This window comes from Mercenaria mercenaria, chromosome 7 (genome assembly GCF_021730395.1).
Source record: "Mercenaria mercenaria strain notata chromosome 7, MADL_Memer_1, whole genome shotgun sequence".
NCBI classification, from domain to species: Eukaryota; Metazoa; Mollusca; class Bivalvia; order Venerida; family Veneridae; genus Mercenaria; species Mercenaria mercenaria.
The window spans coordinates 62,230,462-62,258,093 of NC_069367.1; positions in this window are offsets into that span (position 1 = coordinate 62,230,462).

The following is a 27,632-nucleotide window of genomic DNA, read 5'->3' on the forward strand; positions in this document are numbered from 1 at the left end:
TGATTCCATGAATACGACATAACATTTCGAAAAAATGAAATTAAAAGTATGATAAGTGCTCCTTCGAATTGCCCCTTCAGGTAAACAGGCATATTTAAAGCATCAGACGATTTCTAACAGTCCATTTATGGATTGTGTGGTAACTGTAAACTGCATTTTGACACCAGAGAAAAGAATGAATCACATTTTGCATATACTGAATTGCAACGTCTGTATTTTGTCTATTGAAAATAGGCATTAGGCTTTACCCCTTATGCGACTAACGATAGTGTCTGACACATTAAGTTTGAAATATACTGAAACCTATTTACAATGCGATAGAACCAAAGACACCATACCGTTTGGATGATAGTTCTTTTGACTACAGGATTGCACTGCGTTCGTCAGTTTGCCTTGTCTGTCATCAGTCTGTGCAGGGAGATATATTCATATACCTTGGGATAAATCTGAACAGGAAATATGACATACAAGCTAATTTTAGGTCCTGCTTAAGTTAGTTATTGTATTAGGAGTGTATCTCTTAAATGCAGGTGTGCGTACCTCCGCGCCTGAGTGATAAAGGTCTCTGGCATCAAATCTCTGTTCCCACACTGATGTGGCTCGGAACCTTGTTGTAGAATTCTTCATGTGCCGAAGCAATTTAGTCAGCTGAATCTACCCAAGTGCCCGCTAGTGAATAAAAATGCACTGAGGGGCACCTACGGACTTCCTTCACTATCAAAAGCTAGAAAACTCGCAAAATGTCCCAAGTAGTGTCGGTGTGAATTAAAACAGAGATACAACAAGCCAACAAGCAGGCATATTGGTCTCATTTTACAAAACATTCAATATTAATACAAGACATTGTCCTTTAACACATATGCTTTAAAACATACATAGTTTAAAACGTATTCAGAATCAATTATTTATTGGCATGCATTGAAAGGAGGGGTAAGTCCATTTACACAAAGAGTTTGCAATCGATATTTTCAATAAATCTGTATTCTTTTTAGTCTTACATTTGTTCATCGGGTTTTGCCGCTGTGATCAAGGTGTTTTGATTTGTCGATCATTCCCAAACAAAAAATAGGCCCAATAAACACTGTCAATAAACACCACTAAAACCATGATCAGCAAGCGAGTTGTTAATCCAATAAACACCATCAAAACCGTGTTCCAATTTCACATGCAAATGAGCTAATGGATCGCTAATTAACATAAATGTGTCATTTAACAACACGCTAATGGAGCGCACAATAGAGCTCTCAATGGAACGCATAATAGATCGTGTAATGGAACGCATAACAGATCGCTTAATGGAACGCATATATGTTATAATAGATCGCTTAATAGATCACTCAAAGGATTGCATTTCATCAAACTGATAAATTCCTAACTACAGGCTGTATTAATTGAAACCTGATGCATTCAGTTTTGGCAAATCATTTATGTGACTGGGTATAGACTGGATTTGCAGAGATATGCAGTAACTGTAGAAAAGATTTTTCTGTTAAAATTATTCAAATATTAATTTGTTAAATAATGTATATAGCAATCATTCAACATTTTCATGATCATTTGGATGCAGTTTTATACAAATCATTTGATAAATCATGCAGCTAACAGAAATTCCATGATCTTAGATTTTGTGAAACATGGATAGACAAAGAGAAACATATATTTATTAACTAGTTTCAATATGAGAAAGTAATATACAGGTCATTTGAATCAGCATTTCAAAAACTATTGTGTTCTGCATTTGATAAATCTTTGAATTCTAACATACAATGAAATCTATAAAGAATCATAATGTAAACATGCATTTATTTACACTGAATTGTAAGTACATGTATTAAGAAAATACCTTTAGTTGTAAATCATAGAAATTAAATGAAATAACAACCACCATTTTCTCTTCAGTAAATCCATATGTCCAACCCCTACACTTACAACCTACAAAATGCACTAATTTCTGTCCCTCTATATTATACCTTAGATGAGATTACATAACATGACAATAGCAACTAGAAGATCTGCTGTTACGGTACATTCGATGGATTAAAACCATATGTTTCCTGATAAAAGAGGAGAAAGCCTTCTGAATGGCTCTGTAAAGTTAATAACTCGCTTCAAAATCGCGATCCATTTAATGGAACACGTTCCGTTAGCGATCCATTGCAACCATTTTGGATCACTAATGGAACGCACTAACAAACACTAAAAAAGCGGTTTTGATAGTGTTTATAAGGTGTTTTTATAGTGTTTATTAGAAATTTTTTTTTGTTTGGGTTGATTTTTTACTATGTTTTTCGCTTGCCCCATAAATATTTCACTCGCTTGCCCAAATTTTATTCTTGAAAACTTTAGGAGATATAAATCTAGCCTAATTCGATGTCGTATCACGGCCTACGTTAAGGTAAGTGCTATTTTCTTTTTTTCAAGATACAAGGTCTTTATGTAATATAGACTATCACCAAAGCAACCAAAATAGAACGTTTTGTACTATGAAATCGAATTGCAGTGCTCTTCCTGCGAGTTGTAAATCTATCTATCAATCGATCAATCCACCCATCGGCGTTCTCTACCGATTAGAAGCATATGCATAATTGCCGGAATCCAGAACTGGTGATTGCACACACATACTTTAATATAAAGTCAACATCTAAAGTTTAAGGAACTTACTTTGATATGAAGCATAAATCTTAATCCACTAAATCAGATATAAGTATCAATAAAAAAGACCATATTTCTAATATATATCAATAGTTTGGAATAACTGTACTTGAACAGATTACAATCTGACGCGGTTAGAATGGTAGGTTGATTAAGTATTAGGGGAAGGTCTGTTTCAATTAATAAAGTCTTACGAGAAGTTTGCTTGGTTCCCCTTGCAGACGGACGTTTATAAAAATTGGTTCAAATATTGGTTTAATTATAAACATGGTCGAAATACTCAAATCATTTATTTCTAATCAGGTTTTAGAATTGTCATGGTACGGACTTGTTCACGTTAGGGGAAAACATGTGTCAGGCAGCTGGTATTCGAGAGGTAATCGACAGGTCACGGGTTCGAACTCCGGACTGACTACACATTGTTTTACCCTGTAACAGAATCAAACTAGTTTATTTTTTTTAAAAATAACGATTTTGTAGATTTACTTAGACGTCTAGGAACTGATTCTAAATCAGTGCAACCACTAGCATTAAAACTTTCGGAAGATCAAACTGTATGCGATATAGATACATTTTCGGACTGAAACGAATCTGAAAAATATTCAAAACAGCTGTAGTAACTTACACACATGACAAAATAAAACATTTACAGATACCTCAACTTGTGAATGTAGATATTATAATGAAAATACTTGCCATTACCTTTTTTTACTCATTCTGTTAACAGTTGGAATAGAAACCTGTAACGATGCAGGGGATTGCTAGTTATGTACCAGTTCAGATGAGTGGCAGGCTCAAATGACGTGATACGGTGCTGCGGGTTTGGAAGCCAAACAAGGGAAGGAATAGTTTTCTTTAATTTTATTTTCATTTCTCTATTCTAGGTATATTTCTTCTACCGTTTCCTAAGCTTTAATAATGTTTTTATGTGTATTTGTTTGAATGTATATATAGCTCCATGACTGAACTGATATTTACAGACAAACTTTTTTTCCGTTCTGTTTAAATGACATTATGTAGAACGGGCTGTTCGCTGATATTATAACTCGCGGCCCAATCCACTATATTAGTTTTATTATAATTATTTGACTTATTAACGATAAAATATTATTAAAGTTACATGTAGTATTTCGTTTTGGAACTAACTATGTTGCTGAGTAATTGAACTCCTCGATTCGATATGACTTGCTCCTCTAAACAAAACCTCTTTCATTCGAAGAAAACATCGAATGTCAAAGGGGAAATAATCGCAGTAATCAAGAGCCATTTAAGTCATTCTTGTGTCCAGTCGATAACGGTGCAGTTTGTTTCCATCTTAATTATTGTCACCTATATGAACGTGATAACAATGCACGCATATCAGTAAACGATACGAGTTTTGTATTGTCATATTTGATCATGTACGTGCGGAATAAGGCAATGCAATAAGAAACAGTTTTTTTTTTTTGGAAATGCTTGGAAACTAATTTAAAAGATCTTTTTACTTATTGTGCTTTGAGCTTATACAGAATGATTAGTCGCCTTGACATGCCGTACCCATGCTTTTTAATCGTCATCATTTCCAATTTCAATGGCATTGCGTCAGCATCTAATAAAATCTATTGAATCAGTCCAAGATTAGAAAACACCATAAAAAGACTAAATGACAGTTATACGAAGAAAATGCAAACAGAAAAACTATTCTCATATATCTTATTATGCGAAAAATGTCTGTTTACATTTCTTCAAACGTACTTTAGAACGTTTTTGCGAATAATATAAATAAATTTGATGCAATTTATTAAAAGAACTGTTAATTAAACAAATCTGTAAAAAGATCCCTAGGAAGCATAGAATGCAACCAAAAAAAAAAAAAAAAAAAAAAATAATAGCAGACTCGGTTTGATGGAGTCTGTTAATGAGAAGTAATGAAATGTGCAACACCTCTCACGGCCCACAGCACCGGCTTAAGCGGAACCCTATTACACATCTATTGAATGGACTTCATGATCCCAAAGGATCAGAGAATATAACAACACTAAATCCAATAAAATATTGGTTTAATGACGACATGCATATAATAGTTACATGTTTCGGTACTTGGCCGCTCAATACATTAACATGGTGCGCCACAAGTAGTTTTTAAACTTCACTGATTTTAATGTTTTCGAATATTAAATTTTATAACTGACTGGAAACAAAACGTCAGGTGCTAGCGGCTATAGCTGTAAAACATCTAACAAATCACCATGAATATCAAACAGATGGTATTTTCAAAATGTGTTCTCTTTTCCAGTTGATCAATGTTGCGAAGACATAAATTAGAAATCGATCGCCTGTCTCATAAGTTTGTACTATAATTTGAAAAACATCATAATTTTCCTAAAACCTTTATGCCAATGCCCATTATCAACTATATTATGAGAAAGATAAAATCGCTTAAAATACGGGCTTTAAACTCCAATGCAGCAGTAAAACTTTGCACGGAAAAAGTATTTCTATATATTTCATTTTTATACAACCAGAAGTAAACGTCTTGCAATGCAATATGAGTCACATTTACAACCAGCCCTTAATCGAATACGTTATTGTTGAAAATGTATATCATATCTCGTTTTCAAAACTTTTGAATATGCACATGGCTAAGGCTTTACCAGTTTAGAGGTTTTCAGACTGATACAGTTCTTTTAATTTAAAATATGGATCCCTAAAATAATATTTCTTTAAATGTTGTAAATATAGACTGTTCTCTTAATTTCACTGCGCATATCCAGCTAAGAAAAATCTGAAAGATATTTCGTAAACATCTGTCACAAAAGTCCACAGAGATCATTGTGCATGGACTTATTCATTCTTATTTTGACTTTTGCAATGGCCTTTTCACCAATATCCCTGGCTATCGGACCACAGGGAGTGCAAAACAAAGCAGCCAGAATTGTTACCAATGGTCTATTGATCATCCTACAACAGAAATTCTAAACTCGCTTCGTTGGCTGTCTGTAAGGGCTGGAATTATGTTCAAAACTTTTGTTCTGTGCAAGGAAAAGATCCATCTTATATGAGTGTTTTGTTAAAGTGTGCTCAAGGAAAATACAGACTGCGCTCTTTAAATGACATTCAGTTTATTGTCCCAAGAACAAGAACGAGACTCACTGATAGATCCTTGGCTGTTGTTGGATCGATCTTCCCTGCGACCTTAAACATATGCGAAATGAACATTATTTCAGAAAAAAGCCCACTGAAAACCTACCTCTTTAGATTGTTTTTCGGTTGAACTGCTTAAATGTCTTCATGTAATAAAATGGAATTTGTTAAAAAAAAAACCTATGACTATGTGAAGCGCAACAGAATATTTATTTATTTATTTTGTTGGTCTTAACGTCGTACCGACACAATTATAGGTCATATGACGACTTTCCAGCTTTTGGTGGTGGAGGAAGACCCCAGCTGCCCCTCCGTGCTTTATTTAATCACAAGCGGGCACCTGGGTAGAACCACCGACCTTCCGTAAGCCAGCTGGATAGCTTCCTCACATGAAGAAATCAACGCCCCGAGTGAGGCTTGAACCAACATCGATGAGGGGCAAGTGATTTGAAGTCAGCGACCTTAACCACTCGGCCACGGAGGCCCCTGCAATAGAATATTATTGAAATAGTTTTTGTGTTATACAAATGTATTTGTATTTGTCTTTGTCTTTACATATCATGATAAAACAGGCATTCAAAAATAGAAAATGGGTTTTATCTATTTAGTGCATTACAAAACTGATCTTTTGTCTCGATATAATTTTGTGATATTAACAGTTGGTAATAAAGTAAACATGAAAATAATCTATACGTAAGTGCTCTTGTGCAGTCTTTTAACTGGCTTTTCCAAACTTGTATAAAATTATCATGTGTTTCTTTAAATTGTACAAGAGTTTTCACAAGAACCTTGAAATAACCAGCCATGTTTAACATAAAAGTTCTTCAAATCACTTGCACCACACATCTTCATTTGTTTTTGCAATTTTTCATACTCGTGTTGTTTATTTCTATCATATCTTATGAACACCACGTTTAAGCATACTTTTTTTCTTCACGATCCCTGTCATTTAGAACTTTTTTTCTTGACAGTCAGTGTCACACTAGTGTAGCAGTGTACCTGAAATACTATCATCGGCAGAAAAAAATACCTTTACTGCTACTATAAAAGGTACAAATAGACTTCTCAGCTGCAACACCTATCTATGGTGTTCACAATGTCAAACTCTGAGGTTCCCGAAATTTGGTTGTTTTCAATGACATTTTTTAAAAAGATTCATTAATATTTTAAATAACTGAGATCATCAGAAAATATACAAATATGAGAAGTGTCTTAGAAACGTTTCTGTCAGGAAAATGTCAGAACTGTGATTTTCATCTGCTAGACTCTTAACTTGCCTGAGGTCCACAGTTTAATAATCAGTCTACTCAAAACTCAAGCAAACGGTCCTATCTGTTCTCGAATGTTCTTAGTATGTCGTGACATTTAAAATTGTACATTTCTTACTCTGAAATGGAGAACTACTTTAAAACGTGTTTGAAAACGTGACAGACCTACATATGAGATACAACAGGTATTCTCCATATCTCGAATTCAGTGTGGTTGGAAACTTGAATCATTTTATTCATTGACCCTGGTCTATATAATTCCACATTCTATCTCGCGACAGAAAGATAATGTGAGTTGTCTACTAGTTCCTTATAGCTTTAATTGTATGACAGAAATAACAATGAAATGTTTATTTGATTCAGCTCTTTTCGAAGTCACCCATCAATCAATTAAAACAATTATCGTTTGAACATGAAATGCCTGAAATACATTAAGACGGAAATATGCATCATCATTATTTGCTGTTTCCCAAGTGACAATTTATTTGGTTTATGTGATTTTTTGCGGCCTTAAAAGCCTCCCCGTACATTCAACTTGGATCTTTTCAGATCGTTCACGACAGTTATATTGCGTAATTATGATTGTTTAGTTTATCATAATGAACATTTCGGCTTTAGTGGGTCAAATACTCCCACTCCCTCTTTAGTTTAAACAATATTTTATTCAACAAATAACATTATATGTTACAAAAGAAAGGGATCGAGTAGTAAGCTAATAAGCTTTTTTAGTAACTCTTTCCCGAAAGATACTACCTCTTTCATGGTTTTGAGTATTTTGTAGGCACCCTTTAGATATGGTGACTGCTTTTTTATGCTTGTCTTTTGACAGCTTCTGTGACAGCTCCATAACATCGGATCCCTCTTTAAGTTTATGTTTAAACGTTCTTGACCATACACGGCAAATCTTAAGTTCACTCCTGCTAACAAATTATGGAGCAATATACGCCAGAAGGTATGACTTTTGATCCCTAAGTGTGACCTTGACCTTGAAGCGATCCATCCGAAACATAGGCTATGCACGTCGCCTCGATGTAGTGAACATTTGTGCCAAGTTTCTTTAAAATCCTTTGATTAAGCAGTTCAAGAGTTATAGAGCTGACAAAAAACAAAGTCATATGACATTTGACCCCTAAGTGTGACCTTGACCTTGAAACGAGCTATCCAAAACATGCGCTTTGCACTTTGTATGTGGTAAACAGTTGCCCGCACGTCCGTCCGTCCGTCAATTATCTCAGAAAGTACTGACCTAGAGTCATCAAACCTCCCTGGATTGTTATCAACATTTCTATTTGAGTATATGATGTTTAAATTTGAATAACAATTAAATTGTCAGTATATCAGTACTACCAGCAATGCAAAACAGAACACAAACATCAAATGTTTTTCATAATTTTTCATGTTTATTACGACAATGCGCTTGATAACTGCTATGGTTGTATGTAATACAGCAATGATATAAAATGTCTGAATGATAAATAAAAATTTATACACATCATCTGTCTTCAAAATATATATTAATTTTGTAATGCCTTTCATAATTCTCAAATGTACCCATTGTCATACAGAAAAGAGTTGCACATACACAGCATATATAGTGCTTAACCACCAAGATTATCCAGCCAAGAATGAAAACAAAAAACAAATACAAAAAAGACCGGTGTATCGCCCTCCTGCTTCGCTCGACGCCATTTTGTTTCCGATAGCTTTATAGAACGTAATGTCGCGACGTTGCGAAGCGTAACGTTTGGTGTTCCGCCAGACGTCGCTGAATTACACCTTCTTCATTCTGCTCGGTATTCGGAAGGCACAGAAGATAAAGCGCATCAACATGGCGTCGGTATGAGTTTTGCGTTAAGATTTGTGAATGTTTTCTGTCTCAGAGGCAAAAGCAATAAAAATGACATAAGACAGTAATATTCTTTTATTTAAAAAATGATGTAATTACTATTTGAGAAAGACAGCTTATCTGTGCTTTCTCTGCAAATTTAATCCTTTCCGACATGAAATTATCGGAACGGGGGTGGGGGGGGGGGGGGGGGTAGATGTGTTGGTTGATTCAATTGTAGACTCCTTCGACATATACTCAGCGTCACTGAAAAGTTACCACCCTAATGGCCCTTATATTTTAAAAATCGCATTGGATTGTGTTAAAAGCATAACTACATTTATGACGCAATAGAGACGTCACTGGTGGAAAGATTTGTCAAATTCGAATAACTCCATTTGAGGCACGGGCTGCACGTGCAAAATGACTTTTTCGAGCAATTGTTGTGCAGCTGAAAATCGGTATAATTCTTTTGTAGAAAAATAATCTGAATAAAAAAGTATACGATGAAGATTCAATACAGAAATTTAATAACTTTTGTAAAAGACCAGATCAACAAAAAAAAAAGTGTTAAATATCTAATTATGTATAAGTTGCAATTCTTTCAATTCTTTGTTTTTATGACAGATGTCAAAACTTTATTGTTGTCTCAACTTTGACACATTTATGCACTTTAATATTTTCATAGTCCAGAATGTGCTAAAGGCTTCTAAATGTATTTATGATAAGATCTTTGTGACCTATGCATAATTTAACTGTTAAGACATCCTAACAGATAAGGTGTTGATTGCTGTCAAAACTTGCTCATATTTTAAATACTTGTAATTTTATTACCACTACGCTTTCTGGAATATGACTGGTTTATACTGTTGATTACAGTGACAATAAGGGTCATTTTAATTGGTCAGTTATTGTATGTTGAGAGAAAATATATTTTGAACACAGCAAGTTTCGAGAGAATAGATTTTGGATTTCCAAGTAGAAACATCGCGGTTTTTCACTAGAACGCTAGAATTGTTAATACTTAAATCTTTTTTCTAATTGTTATATCTACGGATAACCGTGTGAAAATTGTTATTTGTTGGCTGTGTGGCTTTCCACTGAAGCAAAATAAAAAGGATAATCTGGAACTGTGTTTTAGTATTTGGACATAATAAGTAATGCCATAGTGCCGCAGAATTAAAACATTCATTAATATTTTTCGGCATTACACAATGTCGACATGTACGAAAATTCTATCGCAAATCATTCATCGCACTTGAAAGTTAGTCGAGAGACTAAAAGGAATACGTTAATAAACCAGAATATCTTTGGTAAGAATGCCACATTTAAGGCACGATCAACGCCATCAGGCCATGTGCATGGTTGACGCCGACCTTTCATGTCGTGAAATTGCATGTCGTATGTGAGGTTCTCACCTGACAGTCATGAAATGGGTTTGGAGACATGATCAGACAGGGTCTATGAGTAATAGACCGCGTACAGGCCATGAAAACATGAAAAAATGACGTCAATATTGTATACAAAATAAAAAGGTATATGTTAAGTGGTAACTTTTCAATGCCGCCCAGTATATAATGACACCTCTTGGTCATGGTACTAATGCTTCCCGGAAATTAGTTCTGGTTTCCAAAACTATGAAAACTGCTATTTTCAAATCTGTTTTATTAGCTGCGGTTTAACATAAATAAATGATTTATAGATTATTAAAGGATCGTTAGCTAGCTGGAGATCTGGCAAGTAAGTCACTGAAAATACTGATGGCAGAAACTTATAATTCTGGAAAACGTTATTGAATTTGTCTCATTTATAATATGACCATCTTAGTGAAATGAATTGCTATACACATTATCATCGTCAAAAGACCTTTGACTAGTGGAGGCCACAGTAAAACTTAGCTATCAATAAATACATATTAATGGGAATGAACTAATGCCATATGCTTACAGCAGGTGCCCTCCAGATAACTTATAAAGTTTGCCCACACATTTCAAGTAGAGCTGGTTTCATGGTAAAAGTTGATGCAGTTGATTGCAGTCATCAGACCTTGAATGTAGAGGTTGATGAAACAACATTTGGGAAACTTCAGTAAGGTAGAGTTTTAATGACAACTCCATTTATAGCCATTGGAGCAGAGGCTGCAACTGCTGACCCACAAAGTATTGAAGTAACGAGAAAAGTTGTTGGTTTTTAGACTTGCATGGGTGTGATTGTTAAAAGCATGAATTGTCATATAGTGTCATGCATGTACTTTAAAGATACCTTCATTTTGCACGGTCGAATTGTAACATACTAAAAATGCGATTGGATTTTTTTCCTGCAATATTTTATTTTGCAGTTATATTTAACAGATCAGCGCTGCAAAGGAACAGAAGATTTTACTTTAATGCTTTTAAGGCAAAATATGTTTTCGCAGAAACTATCCAAATTTAGATCCTCACAAGTTATTGACCCACAGACCAGAATACATCTTCATTTGAGAACAGTTGTTACTTCAATCACAATGTTTATTGAAGATGCTTCTTCGCAAGGGCATTCTTGTTTTTTGTTTTTGGGTTTAACGTCGCACCGACCCATTTTAGGTCATATGGCGACTGCAAGGGCATTCTAGCCCCAAACTTGGCTGTTTGTTAAATAAATTAATTAATAATTATAGGTTATTAACTTTGTATGTGGATATATTCGCGAGTTCTGCAGCGGTAATATTGCGCGACTTTAGGAGTGCAATATTATCCGCGAAAGAACGAGTGCATATATACACATACAAAGTTGATAACATTTGTATTACATATCCACTATGAAATGATAAATTTATGTCTAAATTTATTATTCTGCAACGATAGACAGGAAAAATACGAAAATAATTTCTCCGAAAATGCAATAATAATCAAACTGACGCGCATTAATAAATTCCGTGAAAATGACGTTAACTTGTTGTCGCAACGTGAGCGTGAACGCCATGGACGTCACGCGATTCTTTCCATTACAACGTTAATAAAACATTCCACGTCCGATATGAAAGCGTTCGACGTCATGATATGGAAAAATATTGCACGATCGCGGTCCATTGAAACCTAATGGAAAATAATTTTAGGTATGTAATAAGATAATCATTCTGTATGTGTTGTTTATTGTCTGATTGGTCACAGTTCAGAGTTCAGATGCACAGGAATTGAACCACGGTGTTAGCCCAAATGATTAGATATCCAAGCATCAGAACGATAAACCGTTGTATATCAGGTGATAAAACACAAGAAGGCATTGTTTATTGTCGTTATAATATGCTCATTAAAACGTGATGAATAAAGAAATGCTTGACTTAATTTATCCGAGTAGTAACGAGCCAGATGTCATGCGGCTATTTGACATCATACATGATGTCATAATGTTCTCACATAGCTCCGCGCTTCCGCCGTTTTTATAGCAGAACATACAAAGCATGACTTCCTTTTTAGTTGAAGTGACAAACAAATCAAGCCCATGTTAGAAATAAAGATTTAGCCTAAAATTTTGAAAAGGTATCTCACGATACTCTACACTTAACATTCAAGTTATTTGGTTGGTAATTTGGAATTACATCTTCTACATAACCACATATCTTCTCACGTTCCTCTTTGATAAAAAATACTAAATAAATAAAACTTATCAATTTAAACTGTCAAATATTTATGGATATTTCTAGACCGACCAAAGAGCAGTGATTCCTCAAGATGAAAGAGGACTTGGAGCACTGAGTTGCGGACAGTGCACTTTTCAAGTGTAGGATTTATATAATCAATTTTGTACTGTTAAAGAGTCCTTTAGAATTAAATATTTTGCATGAATTAGTGATATAATCTCTTTCTATACATCTATGTATTCTTTTTAATGTACTTTTACACTGATACAAAAATTTGAATGCGAGAATAACAAAATACAATGTATTATGCAGGGTCTTACACAACTGCGCACGCAGGGGTAAAAATTGCGATTATTCGCTACCATTCTAAGAAGAGGTAATTCGAGTCCGTCTATGACGTAAGGGATGAATACCGCGTTCATGTTGGGACAATCATTCTGCCGTTTATATCAGGACAAACAAATCGGGCGGACTCGGCAATCTCCGGAATTCTGGGCAATGCATTGTGGGTGACTTGACCATCGATGCCAAATAACAATTTACGGCAAAGAGAATGAAAGAAAATTAGTTGAGGACAAGAGTCCCCACATGATTTTGAATATGCCAAAATTCGGAACAAAAAAGTCACGTTACAAAAATCGACCGTTTATCTGAGGACAAAAATTTTGTCCTGATATAAACGGCAGTGTCCTCACATAAAAGGGGAAAAAAAGAACGATTGTCCCAACATGAACGCGGTATTCATCTCTCTCTCTCTCGCTTTCTCTCTCTCTCTCTATATATATATAGAGAGAGAGAGAACCTATTAATGTAGTGGAGTTGTAATTAAGTTGTTACATTACAGCCCTTGTTCACCGGAGATGCCATGCCCACTGTGTGGAATAACGTTCCCAAGGTGTGGATTTCAAGTACATGCTGCTAGTTGTGGAGAAGATACTACCAAGGCAGAAGATTCAGAACCCAAAGTTATGTATGTAATTTAATTTGCGTGTAGAATTATTTGAATTCCAGAATTTGAGAAAAAAGTCAAACCATAGTGCTAGTAATCACATAGACATTTAAACTACAAAAATTAAGTATTTGATTTTACATCAGTTCCATGCAGTAAACTTGTGACAGTCTACAACTGATATTTCAAATCCAAAGGGATTTAGATATCCAAACAAGCCCCTTTATTCTACGAAATATAGAGTATGTATAATAATAATGCTATGTACCTTGCTAGTTGAATGTGTAAGTAACTTTATAATTTGAAGACCGTGACGATTTGATAAAAGACATTGTGTCTGAAATAATTCGTCCTCCACCTCTGAAGTTCATGTGGAGAAGTTGGCAGTTACTTGTGGAGAACAGGTTTGTACTGGTACAGAATCCAGGAACACTGGTTAGGTTAACCGCCCGCCGTTAACACTGGCACCAGACCAGAAAGAAAATGCCTCTGTATACCCTACCCCTAGGTATTCTTTAAGAACCATGGTCGTGAACGGAAAAGTGCACTTACTCATTTCAATCGTACATTTCCCACCTTAACACGCAGTTCGGTGAATGGGTACCTAGCATATTGAACAAGCGGTAATTTATCTTCCATCGTGCACCAGTCACATTGTCTCAATATTTCATATTGCAGAGATATTCCATATATTTTAAGCTTTCAGAAAAAACTTGCGTGGACTCCCTTATTGAACATCCGGTCTAGAGGTCACAGCAGTGCGCACATGTTTGGCGAAATGAAGTCACACAAAAACAGAATTCAAAATAATTACAGTTTTACGATAAAACTCGGAAATAGTGAATGAAATTCATCTTGTTTTTTATTTTGAATTTGAAGTAATACATTGGTATACACATGTACTGTTTATTTACTCATATTGCACACTTAAGCTGCATATACACATTTTAGCGTACACGTGTAGTTAAACGACGACTAACATACATTTTCACAGAGGCATTTTCTTTCTGATCTGGTGCAAGTGGCCCTTATATGACTGAAATACTGTTGAAAAACGGCGCAAAAACAAAACAAAAATAAAAATGACTGATCTATTTTATCAATGAAACTTACGGTATTATATTTATTAGACTTGTTACAGAGCTCTAGATGATGAATTACATGCCTTAGCAACAAAAATACAGGTGATGAAGGGTTGCTAGACGATAAATGTTCTTCGCCATATATTCTCTCAGCATTCGGGGAATGTGTTGATGCCTTGGAAGCAGACTGAAACAAACCTGTTATAATAATTTTTGTAGAGAGGAGGGGTTAGACGCTGGGTGTTTTAGTCAAGAATTTTATAGCCTTTTGTTTAAAAACAATGATGAGTTTCAAATTGGTTCATTGTCAGTACAGCCATTCCAAAAAAATTGTCCCATTTCAAAACTGAAAAAAGTCAAAAAATCATGGTCTGCGGTTTGGTCAAACACCAACGATTTCATGATGTACAAGGTGTCAAAATTAAAATCTGAAAATTTTATCTACAATCTATTTTGCGTTTTAAAGATATGAACATTTATTAATAAGGACCTAAATTTACAAGTAACGGAGGTTAATTTCCTGTTCGTAAGATTTCTTTGGAAACATATATATTACTTGATACAAATGATGCACATTTTCACCACTTCTGTACTCTACAAACTCTGAATAACATAATAAATGTGCATTCAGTCCAATTAAGACAAATAAAATGTCCTAGATGTGCCTATTTTGATATGCATTATTTTCTAACAAACCAATTTTATTTTCTTCTATGAATTATTTGTTAGCAAGATGAAAATATTTAATATAAGGTATCTTTACTTATGCGAAAACAAAATGCCAGAATGTGTTCAAACAGATGTCAAACATTTCTGACAATTCATCGAATCATAACATAACATTTTGGGATTTTCACACCATGTGATAAGTAACGGATGTTAAACTTTTACATGAAGTTGTTTTATATTGTATTATTATAATACTACATGATACACAATCATTTTGTTATCATAATGCTAAAGTAACATACTGTCAGATCATTCACGGAACGGCTACAGCATTTTCGAAGCGAAATTTGATACAATGCATACTATTTTCAGATGCAATATAAAAAATTTGAAATAAAACCGAAACAAACTGGCGTTAGCCTAAAGCAGACCACTACTTTATGGTATAATTTAATTAATAAAAGCTGTTTCTTATTAACAGGTAACATTACGTATATGCCCATCCTTATGTTAGCCACGAACATATACTTCAATAAATCAACAAAAAATGTAACGGATGTTAAACAGAGGACAGTCCTTTATGTCGATGGCAGTATGAGTATTGTTTTAAAGTCGGAAACAAATAATTTAGTTCAAATATGATATTTATAATATTTATACTTAGCCTAGTATTATGACGCATGTAGATTTAAAAAGAACTTTTATTTAACTTTATACAGTGTAAAACTAACGACACTGAGGAACCCTGTAAACAAAAGGTGAACACTTATATTATCATTAAACTGATAAAGTACTACAAATACAAAACAAAACAATTATACAGCATGTTCTTTGCTTGTCTTGGATATAAAACGTTTAAACCTAGTTAATTTCAAATGATTTAACACAACTTGAAATGTAACGGAAGTTACATAGTCATATATATTAAATAGTCATATTTATACCCAAGTATTAGAAGCAATGCGATTTTTAAACTAAATGATATACACGAAGATCTTGGTATCGTGATTTTCCATAGATTTTTTCCACAGTATATTGCATACCATGCATTTAAATGAAATTACACTCTTTTCTCGCAAAGCATCTCGATCAAATCTAGAATCTCTTTTCCTAATTTATAGAGTTTCCTTCGCTTTGCAGATAAATAAGGTTCTGGAATTTTGGTAAGCACGTCAGCTCTTGGTATCCATAGTTCGTCATGTTTAAATGGCCAACGGAAACTTTCACCGACTTCTTCCATAAAGTTTATCTTAATCCTACTTTCGTCTATTTCTGTAACAATGCCAATATACCACTCTCCGTCATACATCGCTGCACAATATTCACCACATTCAACCTTGATCAATTCTGGCTCTGTCACGGCTTCATCAGACGAACTTTCAAGCGCAATGTCTTTAGACACTTCTCTTTTCTCGGCGATGGTTTCCGAGGTCTTGGCAAGATCATGCAAAATCCATCCACATGATGACGCTGTTACATCAGTAAGACACCTGTTGCAGTTGCAAAAAAGTTCACGTGTTGCAATCTTATCTTCAACTGGGACTGCTGCATGCAGCTTGAATGTTCCTGTGACTGCTTTTACTTTAGTACTTCTCGCTTTTATGTCATTTGCAGACGCTTCAAACATTTGCTGAGAAACATAGTAATAGGAGACGTTACTACATCCTGCCTCTTTCTGTGTCCACGAGTAGAAGTCTCCCGCGTTTTGTATTATAACCTTACCCTGCTTTACAGCCATGTCTGCAGAACGCTTGACGCAGCCTCCTAAGCCGTCACAAGGGCCTTTGCCATGGCCGGATTCCAGGTAATCCCATCGGGCATTTACCCCATACAATGATTTATGCCTCGTTAAAAATTCAAATATACTCTTGTTTCGGTACTGGGATGTAGGCGAGTCAGTGAGATAGTGTATACACTTTAGAGAAGGGTACTCAGATTTGATCATTGGAATAAGGTTGGAATGAGATCATTGCTACGACCATTCCTGCGTTGTGTGTATTGACTTCCGAAATTCCGACAATACTTTTATGGCTTTTGATATTCTTTTCGGGGAAGTAAACAACGGTAGTGTGAAGAATGACTTGCTCCGAGCTCCAATACGCTGACTGGACTTCATCAAGCGCTGCACAGGTAAAATTCTCGGCAAAGTCCATCCAGACTAAAACATGCCCATTACTCAGATTCTCCAGTAGACGCTTCATCTGGCCGTATTGGTTCTTTACGCGATTAACATGCCCTCTAAACTCCTCAACATCTTTTGTCAGCATATCTATGAACTGTTGCTTTTCTAATGTTGTTTGTACCTGCTTCCATCTAAGCTTGCCATTTTCATCCTGTTTCTTCCATTCTGTGAACGTAACTGTGGATTTGCTTATTTTGGTCAACTTGTCTTTGATTTCTTCATCTGAACACTTTACGAATTCATCTGGATTTTTCGTACCTGCAACCTCCTGGATTGATATTATCTTCAATGCAATATTTTGATGCCGTGAACATAGGCAGGTGTTTCTGTTACAGAAGTTTACAAGCAGAATGTGCTTTGGTCTTATGCTTGAGAATGTGGATCGTGATATTTTAATGGTTGGATTTTCCAAACAGAATTTTGCATGCAAGTGGTGAAGATAGTCATTTAGAATTCTTTTCTGCTTTTCACCTTTACTGATACTATCTCTTTTTCCTGGCATTATTGTGCAGTTATCTTCTCTTTCAAGAAACGAGATAACTTTCTTCCTGATTACTAGCTTTTTGTATTTTGCATTTTCCTTCTTTCTTGTAATTGTTTTTCTGTTCAGTCCAAGAGTATGTCCAAAAGCTCCTATGCACCTATATTTCTTTGCTGCATTAAACTTGCATGTCTTTCGTATCTTTGATTCTTTTACCTCTTGCTGAAGTACATTAGCAAACTTGAGCTTTTTTCTCACAGGCTTATGCTTTCGTGGAGATATGCCATCTTCCCTAATAGTTTTATCTGCTTTGGATTGTGGAGTCAGTGATTCAAGACCTTGTATTTCCTGTCGGCCGTCTATCTCCAACTCATTCTGGTGTAGGCTTTTTAGATTTGTTTCTTTATTTTTTATCCTTTGTAGCATTTTCTTTAGCCGATTTCTTTCTCTGATCAATTCTGTTCTTTGCTTTTCAAGATCTGTTATATTGTTTGAAGCATCGTTCAATGCCACAGTACTCTTTGCTCCCTTTTTATGACCTTTCTTTTCAAAGTTAAATGCAACAGTTAGTTTTCTAGCGGAAGCACTTGACCTTCTTGTCTGTGGCTTATCTTCAGCCAAAAGCTCTTGTTTGGCGATTCTCTTCTTGTCATGGTGACGTTTTACTCTTTCTAATACAGAAGATCGCCGACTCTCCCAGCATGCTAACTGGTACATATGCCTTTCTCTTACGGTCTCTATCTTTCTTCAGAAACGACCCTGATTCAGACTTTTTCTTTTCCCTGTTCCTTTTTTGTATCTCTGCGCGCGAAAGTGGCATTCTGAAATAATAAAAATGTAAAATAAATAGCCGAGTCTTTGTAATTGTAACAAAGAGTTACTGTTACTGGAATCACATCTATTTAACTTACAGTTTTTGTTGAAGCCACATTGAAATAATGCAGATCAGTTATATTTCAAATTGATAATCCTTACTTAAGTTTGAAAATACTGGAATATTTTTAACCTCCGTTACTATTGGCACGAAATGGCACTTAAAATTGTTCTCCAGTAAAATATTAATGTACAATCACATGACCAGTTATGTCTTTAACTGGAAGAGTAAGGAGAAAATACAATTCCAAGTAACAAGAACAAGGGATAATCAAATACATTTCTTTTTCAAAGATTTTAACCTCCGTTACATTTCCGATTTGTTGATTGATAAATCATGTATTCAACTATAGCGGCATTTAAACTGTTTTTCTATTTTTGTCTTAGATCTATTAATACAATTCAAACATTCCCAACCTATCTGAAACTGTGACAAAACAAAATGTACTAAAATATATCAGATAAATCTTAAAATATTTACCTTGGCCGTATAAATGTGGTGTCTCTGAAAAATGTATGATGTTGTTAGCTGCAACCGCCATGTGAGATTATGACGTAGATTAATCTATGACGCAACGGTGTAACAGTAAGAAAAGAAAAACGCGTGACGTTTGGAAAAAAATCGATAGCGCATCACTAAATTTGTAACGGAAGTTAACAGTAACGGAAGTTAAAAAATGTGCCTTTTCTGACCGATTTCTCAATGAAAAATCGAAAAAGCAACCGGAATTACATCAGTACCGGCTTAGCACATTGGCGTATCACTCTCTCTTGTCTCATAGTAATTCAGAACTTCATAATTTTCTCGAATTCCTGGTCACGGAGGTTAACTGCGATTTTCAATAATCCCAATCAAGATGACGTTTGATAATAGAATCAAAATTTTGTAGGACTTACCACTGAAACTTAATATTTTTATGAAACAAATGCCATGAAAGAAGGGAACGAGCGTCTATCTACTGTTATAATGACTATTTATGTGGAACTTTTCGCCGGCTTAAGTGTGATAACGGAGGTTAAAGCTATTTTTGGGACAATGCATTGATGGCTGATGAAAATTTGCATCTCCTTTGGCTACAAAATAAATGATACTGGTTCAAACTATGATTTCCTTAAAATGATTAAGTGGTATTCTTTTCTATTCAGCGTTGTTCATGTTTCTTTACCACAGGTTTATATTCATGAACCCGTTCACGGGACAGCCAGAAAATGCAATTTTCTGCATGTGTCAGCTGCCATTTTAAGATATATCGACCTTCTACCTCAAAATTTTCACGGTAAGCAACAATATGCAGCTCCCTTTCTATTAGTAACATGACAAGGACACATAAAAATGGGAAATGGGACATTATTTCTGGAATGGCTGAGTAGATTCTACTTTGCTCGAAAGGATTGTTTAGGTATTTATGGAAAAAGCTACTGCCAGAACAATTATCTCTGGTCACCCAGGACAAAGATGTTTTAATCAGTTACTGGTAAATTATATTTGCTCAGGTGAAGAGCAGATCTGACTAATATACCAGATGATTTTGTTGCAAGGTCAGAAGTGTTGCTAGCATTAAAAGCGATAAGCCAGGTTTGATATGCACACTCGTGGGTGCACGTGAAACTGGTGAGCATTCTGAACTGTTGCTATTACTTTTAAAATGCTCCTCTTAAAGTTTAACACATTCAGGAAAATGAAAAGTCTTAATCCTATTTCTTTAATCTGGAAAAAAGCTATTGATAAACAAAAACTTTGGTAAAAGATAGAATGTGAATAGAGCGAAAATAATTTGGGGTTGACAATATCTTTAAATGGTCAGTGTAATTTTTACAGACATCTGTTCACATCGATGGTATACATACAAATAAAGCAACCGGCCGGTTAATTTATTTAAAAGTGTCTCATGCTAATCGACTCGAATCACACATATATCCAAGGGTAAGGATTTTTGTGTGGATTTAGATTTTTTAGAGATTTACTTCCCTTCGTTGTTACTATAAATAACTTATATTGTAACATTTTGCAATCATTTTTTATTTGGCATAAATGTTTGCCTCAATGAGACAGGGTATCATGTGCAACTCCTAGTCCTTTTGACAGCTGGCGGGCTCGACATGTTGCCCGTGGGCATCTAGTTTACTTAAAACGTGTTTAAAACGAAAATGTCACATTTCATTAGTCTTAATTTAATAATAAAATTACACACACACGGAGTTGGTTAGCAACTGTTGAAAACATTATTGTCAAAATAGTAGGGTGCAACTTGGATGAGTAAAGGTCACTCCGCGGCTCAAACATATGCATTACTTTGGACGACTTTTCAAGGCCCTCTAGTTTATCTCGGAAATTTTGCAAAACATATCAGGATAAGTCTGTGGAACTAATATCATTAATTGGAAAGTTGTTACATAATCATCGAGTGTTTTTATAAATAAATACTGTCAAGAAGCCACGAAATAGCAAGATTTATAAAAAAAAATACCGACAACTGAAACTGAAAGTAGTTTTTGTCTGACTGCCTAGCTGTGTTCTATTGCATGTTTTCCCCCTTTTGTGAACTTGTAATACTTTGCATTTCTGTACAAGACTGATGATATAGACACACGGGTGTAGGATGTTTTTACACAGCGTCTTAGAAACAAGATCACCTGTTTTATATTAAATATTTAAGTAGAACATATTCACAGACAAAAAGTGTTAGTATACAGCATCTTCTGTGAATGGTTGTGCTATTAACGATGAAAAAGATGAAAGGGACAATAAGTAAAGTAATTCATAATGACTGTTTTATATTGCAGTGTTACAAATTCATGCATGTCCACGCAAATAAAAATATCTATCATCAATACATAATTATGCATAGAAAATTGTGCTACAAAAGAAACCAAACTCCAACACAGTGTTACTTCCGCTTATTGGCACAGTTTGACAATATTCCTTCACGGAGGTTGCAAAGAGAACTAGAATGGTGTCGACAGAAAATACTTCATTCAATAATGTAGTATACAAACGGCTCAATAATGTTATTAAAGAACATAACTAAAACAATTGAACACAAAACAAACTCGCATGTCTACATGATGTTCATGGTGCTTAACAAGTTTTATTTGAAATGAATAGAAACGTAGGAAACTACAGTGTAGTTGTACCCCCCGAACTGGTTTTAGGTTGTCTTTCTGTAGACACAATCTTGTGCACACCATCTCTCCTCATCCCCTTGACACAATTTAATGAAACTTCATACAGGTAATCAGTCTTTCAGAAAAAAAAATGCAGAGTTACGGGACTTTGTTTTTTGTTACTTTACTGTATACATAGAGTCTGTATATGCAATTTTGTGCGCGCTAAATCTCCTGAACCCATGCACACAATTAAATGAAACTTCACACTAGTGATCAGTAATAAGCCTAGTTGTGCATGTTGCATGTTAGGTTCTTTCAGAACAAAAAATCTGCACAGTTATTGGACTTTGTTGTTTGTTAATATACTATATACATACTGTATATAGTATACCACAATCTTGTGTGCGCCTAATCTGCCGAACCATTGCAAACAATTTAATGCAACTTCACGCAAGTGATTACTACTAACCTTACCTGTGCATGCTGCATGTTAGGTTCTTTCAGAAAAATATTCTTATGAGTGATGGGACTTTGCTTTTTGTTAATATACTATATACATAGAGTTCATGTACATACAGTCCACATAATTATCTAATCTTGTTTATGTCAAATTGCAATGTACAGTGCCAGTGCATGATGGGAGAGGGGGTGGGGGTACATTCGTCACCGTCAGTGATAGCTCTAGTTGTCATAGTCGTCAAAGAAGGCCACAACTCTAGACAAAATAATCGATGATAAAAGTCAGGACAACATGTTCATATCCACTTTATGCTGTTGATGTATACCAAGTTTCAGTTGGATGGAAACTGTAGGACTTTACAATTTGATGAATTATTTCGAAAACCAAAAGGGCAACAACTCCAGAAAAAATAATTAGGCATAAAAGCCCCGATTCAATGCTAATGTCCCCTTCATGTTTGTGATGTAATCAGAGTTTTATATGAATTTGATAGCAACTGTATGGGTTAAGTTCGTCGGCACCGGAGACATAAAATGAGTTTATTGTATATCAAAACCATCCCGATTGGAATAAGTACGCTTTAAAAGTTTTCATAACGTAGTAAGCTGGTTTCATATATATGACCATTTTGTGTCGATTCGCCGTAAAACCCAACTCGCTCATATTAAACTAGTTTAAAGGGATGGAGTCATTTTAACCTAGTTGTTTAAAGAGGGTTTCTATATATAACACTGATCTTTGAGCTAGAAGTCCGTGTCATAAATTTTACATTTGTGCCACGTTATTTGAGCTGCTATACATTCATAAAAACTTACAGATTGAAGAAGTTTAATCTCTGACAACTTAATTGTGACCTTAATTATCATTTGTATCTAGCATGTGTCACATCGAATGATAACATTTAATAACCTCGACAAGTAATTTGAAAATCCACTCAAAACGTTACTGCCAATGAGAAAAGCATTATTTGAATATCACTTTCCGCCACAAAGGTTACTTCTCAGCAAATGAACATGATAAAAGCAAGTATTATAGCACATTTACATTAAAACATCATGAAACGTTTTTTACAAAAAATACGAAATACTTATACTTTTTCAACGAGATTAAATTATTAAGTTACCATTTTTATGTAGAACTATGCTCAGAGAATTTCAAAAAACTATTGTGCAAGTAGATGATAAATCAAAATGAACGTTTTTGTTGACCAATGCTTCCAACACTTGTGGCCCTTTGGATGAGCATCTGAAATGAGAAATTGTAGTCATTTTTACACTAGTATAATTTATTTATTTATTTGGGTTTTACGGCGCACCAACACAGTATAGATCTAACAGTTTCATTTCTTCATAAAAAAACACAAAGTTTACAATACAAAATGTAAAAAGGTTATATCTGTGGCGAGATACCTATGTTGATTTGATTTAGTAGTCACATACCTTAAGATTCGTACCTAAAATATTCGCACCACGTTTTCGACCCACCGATGAGTCGTCATAATTCAGTAGACTTAATTAAGTAAACATTAATCTTTCATGAATACATAGAAGAGAGAAAGTTCTATCTACTACTACGATAAAACCAATATATTAAGGCGTTAATAATGGAAAATATACAAAGATTAGTCAAATTACGCACTTAGATGATCATTGTACTAAGGAGCTTGATTTTGTCATTATCATTGAGCGCTCATTAATTACAGTTGAGAAAAAGGTTATAAATACCAGGGCAGCATCACGAAGTGATCAGAATCTGCCAAGCTACAGAGAGAATAACTTCGTTGAAAAATAAATATTATAAAATATTACTAAATACTATTGGGTTCTTGACCTCCTATCATAGCCTGAGTTCTTACTCAAAACATTGCGTTTTGTTTAAGTTCCACGACGATAGGAACTCGACATCTGGTGGTATTTAGGTAAAATCTTAATGTATGGTATTCACCTCAGGCATAGTTTGTTGTGAATCGCCATACTACAAGAGATCCCATCCACTAACTTTGAGTGCTCGTCATCAGTTAAATTGAGATAGATTGATTAGCATTAATTATTTTATATTTCACCAATCATTTTAAGAATCATTTGTTTTCCAATCATTCGGCAAGGAAGCCCATAGGAAAATTATATTATATTTAATATACTGAGCTAGACCGTGCACGCTACAAAATTTGGCGCCCAACGTGGGGCCCATTCATAGCTTCATATAGGCTATCTTATCCACGCTAAAAGATGGCTGAGCACACTTTTGGGTTACCTCATCACGACGAAACCATGGTTGAAGAGGTTGAGAGGTTGAGGAGACAAAATAGGATTTTGATACTTGAACGAGAGATTTCAAAGTTACAACAAGAAATAGATAAGACCTTGAGTGATATTGGCACCTCGACCCCAATACAGAGTGATAAAAAGTATGTCTTTGAAATGATACCACCAGGTAGACCTGATGAAGGGTTATCTACGATACATAAAGGACCCTTGAAACCTAGACGTCTGTTACCAGAAACACCTACATCAGAAGATAAAGAAGAGTCATTAAAACCAGATAGATTTGTGACTGAGCGCATAGAAAAAATTTCCCATCCACCAAAAATCGAAGATAAGGAAACTTCAGATTCAAGTGATGGAACAAAAATATCAAGCTCCAGTAAGACGACTTTGGTGAAGCCAGCCACATACGACGGGACAAGTGCATGGACAGATTATAAGGCACACTTTGATGCATGTGCTACTTTAAATGGCTGGGATGATGACAAGAAAGGCTTATATCTATCCGTATCACTACGTGGACAAGCCCAGGGAGTTTTTGGCAACCTTAATTCAAAGACTACCGATTACCATGAATTGATAAGAGCTTTAGAAGATAGGTTTTCACCGAGAAATCAAACCGAGTTATATAGGGTTCAGTTGAGAGACAGACAACAGAAAGCTACAGAGTCTATGGCCGAACTGGGACAGGATATCCGACGTCTAGCTAACTTGGCTTATCCTAATGCCCCAGCCGATGTTCGTGAGACCCTGGCTAAGGAACAATTCATCGACGCCCTTGTGAGTTCAGAAATGCGTCTCAAGATTAAGCAGGCCAGGCCTACGGATCTAAACGATGCCGTCAGACATGCGGTGGAGCTGGAGGCATTCTATCGTGCAGAAAAGAAGCAACAAGGAATTCTTAGAACTGCAGTAAATGAGGGACAGTCAAAAGATATTGAAAATCTAAAACAGGTAGTTTCAAATCTGAAAGATAGTGTAGATAGTCTGAAACGTCAAGGACAATATAATAAGCCTGAAAATAGGCCTATGCATAGACCTTATGGTTATGATCGACGAAATGCTCAACGAGGACAATACCGACATCCACCTCCTCGGCCATACAGATATGATGATAGATCAAGAAGATACTATCCTTCGAATCCAACAGTTAGAAACCCTCCTCCAAAGGATATGAGACATGACCCATATAATCAATCTAAGTCAGGCATCTCAGAAACAAGATCTGAGACAGACAAAAAGAAGGATAAGAATACCGAACACAGTTGTAAGAGGACGAGCGTGCGATCATCTGGTTTATACGTAACAGCTAGCATTAATGGGATGTCAGTTGATTGTCTGATCGATACAGGGGCCACGTTGACAATCATTTCTGAGAAGTTGTGGAGTGTCATTGATCAACAATGTCCAGTTCAACCATTTGACTCCCGGATTGTATCCGCCAGTGGAAACTACTTGAATATCAAAGGAAAAACGGAGATTTCCATTTTGTTTGGTGATAAATATTGCAAAGTTGATGTTATCATTGCAGAAATCGACATAGATGTAGTACTTGGCCTAGATTTCATGCAGAACCACGATGTAAGCATAGACGTTGTCAGCAATACCATGAAACTTCATGATCAAACATTTAATATCTTCTGTTCTGGCAAGATAGGATGTTTTAGGATAGTCTTATCAGATCAAGTTGTGATACCTGCTGAAACTGAGATGATAACCAAAGGGATGGTGACTGAATCAGGTATTAAAAGGATAGGATGGGGTCTTATTGAAGTAAGTGATACATTCAGGGAGCTAGGACAGGGGATGGTCGCAAGAACTCTAGTTCGAGCAGATAAAATGGTTCCTGTAAGAATTGCTAATTTTTCGAAGCAGCCACAAACCTTCTATCCTGGGACTAATGTCGCAACTATATGCAAAATTGATTGGGTAGAAGGAGAAGGGACACACAATAATAAAAACAACATTCTCCCTGAGCACGTTCAAAATCTGTATGAACGTTCAACTTCTGGGATGGCCACCGATAAGAAGCAAAAGATCAAGGAACTTTTAACAAGATATTCACATATCTTTTCGAAATCTGACAGTGATTTAGGTAGGGCTGGAATTATAAAGCATCACATCCCAACAGCCAATGCCCAGCCCATCAAACAACCGATTCGGAGGATACCAGTACATTTGCAGGATGAGGTTGAAAAACAAATTGACCAAATGCTAAAGGATGATGTGATACAACCTTCAACTAGTCCATGGGCCAGTGGGATAGTTCTTGTAAAGAAGAAGGACGGATCTAGAAGGTTTTGTATTGATTATCGTCGTTTAAATGAAGCCACGATCAAGGATGCGTATCCACTCCCCAGAATTGATGAGTCCCTTGATCAGCTTGCTGGATCCTCGTGGTTTTCGTGCCTAGATCTAGCTTCTGGGTACTGGCAAGTGGAGATGGCGGATGAAGATAAACACAAGACGGCGTTTGCATCAAGACAGGGTCTTTTCGAGTTTAACAAGATGCCTTTTGGTCTCTGCAACTCGCCTGCCATCTTTGAGCGTTTGATGGAATATGTGTTGGCTGGTCTTCATTGGAAAATATGCTTCGTTTACCTGGATGACATTATTGTAGTTGGTAAAACCTTTCAAGATATGATCAAAAATTTACAGCAAGTTTTTGAAAGGTTTGAAGAAGCTGGACTTAAAATGAAACCCAAGAAATGTCATCTGTTTAAAAAGGAAGTCGAGTTTCTAGGACACATTATTAATGAAAATGGGGTAGGAACAGACCCAAAGAAAATCGAATGCATCAAACAGTGGCCAACACCTCACAATGTTACAGAAGTTCGCTCGTTTCTTGGACTTTGTGGATACTATCGGAAATTCATCTTGGGATACTCACAGATAGCTAGACCTCTTGTAAGATTGACAGAGAAAAATACTCGTTTTTCTTGGGATACAGATTGCGAAGAAAGTTTCAAAACTCTAAAAAATAAGTTGATCACAGCTCCGATATTGGCGCATCCAGACTTCTCTTTGCCATTCATCTTAGACACGGATGCTTGTGATAATTCTATCGGAGCAGTGCT